This window comes from Myxocyprinus asiaticus, chromosome 41, assembly GCF_019703515.2.
Source record: "Myxocyprinus asiaticus isolate MX2 ecotype Aquarium Trade chromosome 41, UBuf_Myxa_2, whole genome shotgun sequence".
NCBI lineage: Eukaryota > Metazoa > Chordata > Actinopteri > Cypriniformes > Catostomidae > Myxocyprinus > Myxocyprinus asiaticus.
In genome coordinates, this window is record NC_059384.1 from 4,293,327 (window position 1) to 4,300,453 (window position 7,127).

Consider the following 7,127-nt stretch of genomic DNA (forward strand, 5'->3'; position numbering starts at 1 on the left):
GATCAAATAGAAATAAAGTATGGAGTGCCACAGAGCTCAGTATTAGGTCCTCTGCTTTTCTCCTTGTATATGCTTCCCTTAGGAGACATTATCAACAAAAATGGAATTAGTTTTCCCTGTTATGCTGACAATATTCAGCTTTTTATTTCTTTAAGACCTGGTGAAATCTCCCAATTCTCCACGTTATCAGAGTGTATCAATGACATCAAAGACTGGATAGCTAGAACTTTCCTTTTACTCAATTCTGACAAAACAGAGGTATTAATTATAGGACCAAAAACCTCTTAAAATGCAATGCTATCATATTAGTTGTCTCTCGATGGATGTACTGTTACTTCATCTTCTGCAGCAAAGAACTTGTGTGTTATATTTGATACCAATCTGTCCTTTGAAAATCAGATTTCCAAAGATTGTAAAACAGCATTCTTCCACCTCAGAAATATTGAATCTGTTTCTGATGCCAAAAAGCTACTTCAAGCGTCCATGGACTCAAGACTAGATTATTGTAATGCACTGCTGGGTGGATGTCCTGCAGGTTCAATAAATAAGCTTCAGTTAGTTAAAAATGTAGCAGCTAGAGTGCTGACTAGAACCAAGAAATATATAATATATTTAAAAAGCCATTTTAATTACTAAACGCATACTATATACAGCCTAAGATTATTAAAATAATGTATATTTTATGGTTACATAGTGTAACTATAGATTCCATAACAGTAAAACCCCATTCAGCAATTGAACAGAAGTATACATTTAGTTCAGATTTATGCGTTAGTTATGTTGCAATATTTATATAAAATGCGATATTCGGTTTGGTACTATGTCCAGGGAACAGATAGTAATAACTGAGGTTTGGGTTGTAGCATGAGCATTTTCTAAAGAGAATATCTGCTATCCTGCTATCTGGCATTGTGTGCATCCTGACATAACACTTCAACCCCCTAGAGAACGCAAGTTCTTCAGGAACACACACTTTTGTTCCTTAAGAGTCTGCAGATGGCCGTAACCCCATTAAAATGCGGAGGGAAACCCAAGGGTGTATGTGATTGTGTGTGTGAAGCAGAGCTCCTCAGGTTGGCCTGGGCAGTCTTTCTTATCTCCCACCAAAATGAACCTAATAATCACCTCTAACACAAAAAGGAGCTTCAAGCTAAATTTTGGAAGCAGCATATTTATGTAATCCCACCAATCACAACACTGAGGGTGAACAGCTGCATACTTAATTGCTGTTCAACGATACTTCTGGTCTCCCAATTCTACCTTTTCTTTCCATAATTAGCTCCAGAGAAGGAGCTATGAAGCTTTAGATTGACCTTTTTCAACACCGTTCACCCTACAAATATATAATCTTGTTGATAATTAACGTGAACTCACAAACATGTAGACTGTTTTTTATGATGTGATGTTCACTAAACATGGGTTTCAAACCTGGAAGAACTAAATTGTTCTGGAAATTAACCACCCTGTCACATAACGTGCTATTATTGTCTTCCATCTTGCAACACATACATATCAGTTAATTTCCAGATAAACATGTTTAAGTGTTTCATGACCCATTAAACTACAGGGGGTCTCAGAGGTCACACAGCCCCCAACTATATGTCAAGGACAAGTGGATTCCCATTGACATTGTTACTATAAGAATTTAACTTTCAACTAAAATCCCAAACAGAACAATGCAGATTAGTGTCACTGATGCACATATTACCCATTGATATAATGAATTACAAATAATAATAATTACTATCTGTAAACATAGACTGTTCAGCAACATCATATGAACATATTAAAGTTGAAGTAATTATTTCAATGATAAAATAATTTATCCTGTCCCAGTTTAATGTGCAGAGACAGGGTATTTCGGAGACCTGTTTAGGAACAGTCATTATTTATGTAATTTCATTTGATGAATTGCTTTGAGTGGTGCAGAAGTTCTATATGTCGCCTTTAAAGTCGAAATTAAATAGAAATGTACCCTTTATATTTGCTCAAATAAGTCAGTGTTACACTTTCAAGTAAAATCAAGAAATGGCTTACTTTTAGAACGTATACATCCCCTTTAATATAACTGCCCTTATTGTGCAAGATTCATCAGTGCATTTTATTCCAAAGAATACTTTTTTGTTTTTGCAATCTGTCATCAAAATGTATTAACTTGCTCCACTTCTGAACCAAGCCCTCCATTCCAACCACCTGTCATAAAGAGAACACTTTACCCCATCCAATCAATTCCTGAAGGATCAATTGCTGAATATCCTGTTTCACTTAGAAATACATCACATTATGGAAGTAAAATGGATTGCGAAAACTGTTTCGTGATTTTAACTTCATGTTGTTTGTTATAAGTTGTAAGCCAATCACATGTACTTCGTGATTACTGTATTTACACTCTAACATGATGCACACTGTGATGAAAGGACCTACTCTACCTGTAGAAACAGTTGCATTGTTTCTTACATAGGGAAACAAAGGGATAGTTCACCTAAAAAGAAAAAGTCTGTCATCATTTACTCAACCTCATGACTCATGACTTTCTTTCTTCTGTGGAAGATTTTATTGCTGATTTCAATAAAATGGCAGCTCATAGTGCCTCATTTTAAAGATTAATAAAGGATCCGAATGCAAATGTTAATTTATAATAAATGTAAAGACTAATTAATACTTACTGGGCAAACCGGGATTCTTTTAGTTTGCCTAACAATGATGACAAAATGCAGTGACGTTTTTGTTCTGCCAAGGCGTTCGTTTGGTGATAACTCTGACATCTCTGAAAGTCTTGACGTACTAGAACTCAGCTGGTCTAAGAGTGTTGATGATTGGTTATAACTAATCGTGGGTGTGGTTTGGATGTAACGATTTTTTTATTTACAATCGCGTCTCTCAGATTTTGTGCAAAGGTACACTTTTTTATATCATTCACAACACAAACTACTCAAAGACTCCATGACAAATGCGTGGAGAGAGATTGCGATTTTTATGAAGTCACCAAAAGTGGAAGGGACTTCATGACAAGTTTAATAAGGCAAAGAAGTGATGCAGCACTTGTGTTGAACACAGTGACGTCGTAACCCTCAAGAATTAACTTTAAAAATGATACTGCGCATAGTATAAACACTTGATTCGTTTGTCTAGGGTGCTTTAATTCATCCGGGAGAATATTTTTTGGCTTTGTCCACAGTACAAATTAGGCTTATCACAAAAGAAGACCACACGACTCATGCATCATATTCCAAGTCTTCTGAAGGCATTCGCAGGTTTTGGTGAGAAACAACATGAAATTGAAGTTATTTTACTGTTAAAGTCTTGACTTCTGCCACCGTTCCCCTTTTGCACACAGTGTTACATTTCAAACAGTTTTTAATTTGTCATTATTCTTGTCTTTTGACTGAAATGTCCCTTAATTTAGTCAATATTTCATCATGCCATATTAATTAATTTTAGTCGGTTTTACTGTACTATATTTAAAATAGCATACTGTATAATTTTAGTTGACGATAATGTGCAAAATGACAAACTTGTACCAAACTGCAAGTGACCAAACTTTAACCAAATATTCAAATATTTAAAAGAATGTATCTACTATTTACAACTATTTAAACATATCAGATATATTAAAGATTAATCCTTAAATGCATACCTCTGGTCTTTAGACACCCGGGACCTCATTTCACCCCCTGTACCTCATCCATTTTTTGAAGTTGTGCCCACACCTCTTTAGTATTCCTCAAGCTATCTCTTATAAATGGTGTAACACAAATAACAAATGCTAAAATCGAAAAAATAAAAATAAAGTACCAAAAGTGTATAGGATCATTAGAGACCCTAAATACTGTTTTTGCACTTCCATAAATTATATTTTTAATGATTATTTCATATCTATATAAGTTTACTATCACATGATATATATTTCTTTCTTTATTACAAGAGGAATGAGTACTATGTTCACACAAATAAATACTATATCACGTTGATTATCTGTCAACAATAAATTATCAGCAGTGGTGAATTATCAGTATTTTATATGCATGCACACATACATAAAATGCATGCTATTTCTTACTCAAGGTGGCGCTGATGTTTCAGTGATCGACTTGATTTATATTTGACGTTGCTATTTGAGGTGGAAGTAAACTACAGCAAGTGTAACACATGAACAGTATGATATGACTATTGTCATTTGGGTGTACTACTGACATTATGTCAGTTGTGCATCTATTTAGACTCAATAAGTGCCTGAGAAAATACTTTTGGGTATCTTATGCGTAGGGTATTTGTAGCTCAATATGTGTTTGACAGCCAGTTGCGTCTCATGAAATTTCAGTGGTAAAGAAATGAATCCCGTTCTAGATTTGTTCTGATTTGTTGCATTATCTCTTTGATATATGAAAAATAAAACATCAAAATATTTTATTGCCTAATTGTCTTGAATATATTCTGAAAATTTGACCCTATCTGAGCATTTTGTAGATCCGTTTTTGATAGATATATATGTGCTGGGTCTCTAAAGGGCGTTTGGTGAAATTCCCATGTATTTAATTTATGATTAAACAACATGAGAAAACTTTTCTGAAAACCTGAGCATATAATGAATATACTGAAGTATTAGCTACTTTTTAGAAGTTAATCTGTTGTGAATTCCTCACTTTAAGAAAGTTAAGGATTTTGCATTACTTGTAGTTTTTAAGGAAACTTTGTTTTCGCAACACAAGTTACACATTCTGAGTAGCGCGTTAATTAGTTCACCTGTTCATTCGCTTCATTGTCAGTGGAGATGTAAATTATAATATTATGTTAATGTTGTGGATATATACAGGTAATTAACCTGTTATTAATGTTAACTGTATATCTCAAGTGGGAGACTGGATTATTTGTATAATTTCTTTCTAGATTTTTCTTTATCTTTAGTTTTTCAGTGATACATTAGTGACAGAGAGAGGCAGATCAGGTTTTTGTGTTTCAGTGTTTCCCAGAGGTACAATCAGTTCTGCTGTTAAACTCTTGTTATAGTGGAGAAAATGTGTGAACACATGAAAATGGACTGTGAGAACTATGTGTGTGTGTGTGTGTGTGTGTGTGTGAGAGAGAGAGAGAGAGAGAGAGAGAGAGCAGGGCAGGGAACAGAGCCAATACATGGTTTTGTACAGAAGGAAAAGTTTAGACTTAAATCATTCAGGTACACTTGAGAAAGTGTGAAAGGGTTGTGAATGTGTGTCTGTGGCTCTGTGTGTGTGTCTGTGTGTGTGAGACAGACCGAGTAAAGAAGTGTGTGTGTGTGTGTGTGAGACAGACCGAGTACAGAAATGCCTGTTCTTTGTGTCGAGTGGCTCCAGGAGGGCGTCTGAATTTTCTCCTAATCATGACATGGATTAGACCAGAGAACACTCAGAACAGGAGTGTGGGAAAAACTCTCCAAACCCCCCCGCACGTGCAAACTTTCAAACTTTCCTTCAATTCGTTTTACTCTAGTTTCTTTTAATAGAAGAGTTCACCAAAAATGAAAATTCTGTCATCATATACTCACCCTTATGTTATTCCAAACCTGTATGACTTTCTTTGATCAGTGGAACACAAAAGGAGATGTTAGGAGATGTGAGTAAATAATGACAGAATTGTCATTTTTGATAGAACTATCCTTTATCAGTTCAGTACATTTTTTTCTCTTTGTCTGTGCACTTCATTACTTGTTGTTTCTCTCACTTTTGTGCACCATCAGTTCCTTGCCTTTTTCCACTCTCTCTTCTGAACTTCTATCTCTTTAACTCCTCTAGCGTGTGAAGGAGCTGAAATCACTCAGAAACCTTTGAGATTAGCGAGCAGGTGCTTCTGACAGAGCTAGAAAGAGAGAGAAATAAGTGGCACATTTTTAAACATACAAAAAGAACACAAAGATTTCAAAGCTGAAGAAATACTTTAGAGCTGTGCATAATATGAAACATGTATTTACACTATATGTCCATGACTTTTTAAGATTGTTTTAATTTCCATGACATTTCCAGGCTTGGAAATCTCATTTCTGAAATTCCCTGCTTTTAGAAATTCCCCCAAAATGACTTTTAGGAAAGATAAGTTATCATTCATTAAATATTTAATTTTGTTCTCTGTATGAATTCTCACATTCATAAATCTGATAACTGAGTTAAAACCGGTGTCTTTGAGTCCACTGAAATTCCTCTCTCAAGCGTCCCACATTCTTTCGCTTTTGTCACTTTTTTTTTCCCTCCGTCTCACCCCTCCTCGTTCTCATAAATTACTGAAGTTCACAAGGCTTATCCGGTCCACTTACACACACACTCACAATCACTTACATGGTCTGCCAACGTTTATTATATCAACTGAGCACTAAACTTAAAACAAAAGACTTGAGCAGAGAGTCTCATATCCAGACTACATGCAGGTGTGCGTAAGTGTGAAGAACTTCCTGTTTAATTCACCAAACACTGATGCCCAGCTGCAAATTCTGTGGCATTCCAGATTTTCCCACTTCTTGTATTATCAGACATACATCCCAGATACATGCCAGTGTCACTATGGCTTAAATAGACGGCTGATTCATGAATGATTGCTTTAGAATTTCATGGAAGCAAGGAAAAAATAATGCTATATAATACTAAACATTTCTGCTGTTTTTTATCCATATATTTTAATATATAAAGTATATATAAAGCGAATATATTAGTAATATACAGTACATGTGTGTTAATAAACCTATATTATATAAAAAAACACTTTAACATAATTTGGCACACTTTTAGCATAATTTCTATATTATATAAATAAATATTTTTTTCCTTAATATGTGTGTGTGTGTGTGTGTGTGTAGTGAGTGAGAGAGAGAGAGAGAGTAAATAAAATACATTTGTGCCTGCTGTAATTCTTCTTGAAAATGATGCCAATTAAAAATATTCTGCTCAAAAGTGATATTTACCTTGAATTTTCTTTGTTTTCATCAAACATCACTTTTCTTATATTTCATCTCAAGCATGTTCTTCACTGACACTTTTATCCACTTGATTAACAAGTGCACTAACTTTTAAAAACCAACTTTATTAGGGGCAAAATTGTTAGTTTTGAAAAATTGATATAAACCTTTTCCATTTTTTGTGTGAAAATGATTCTATTTATTTCAC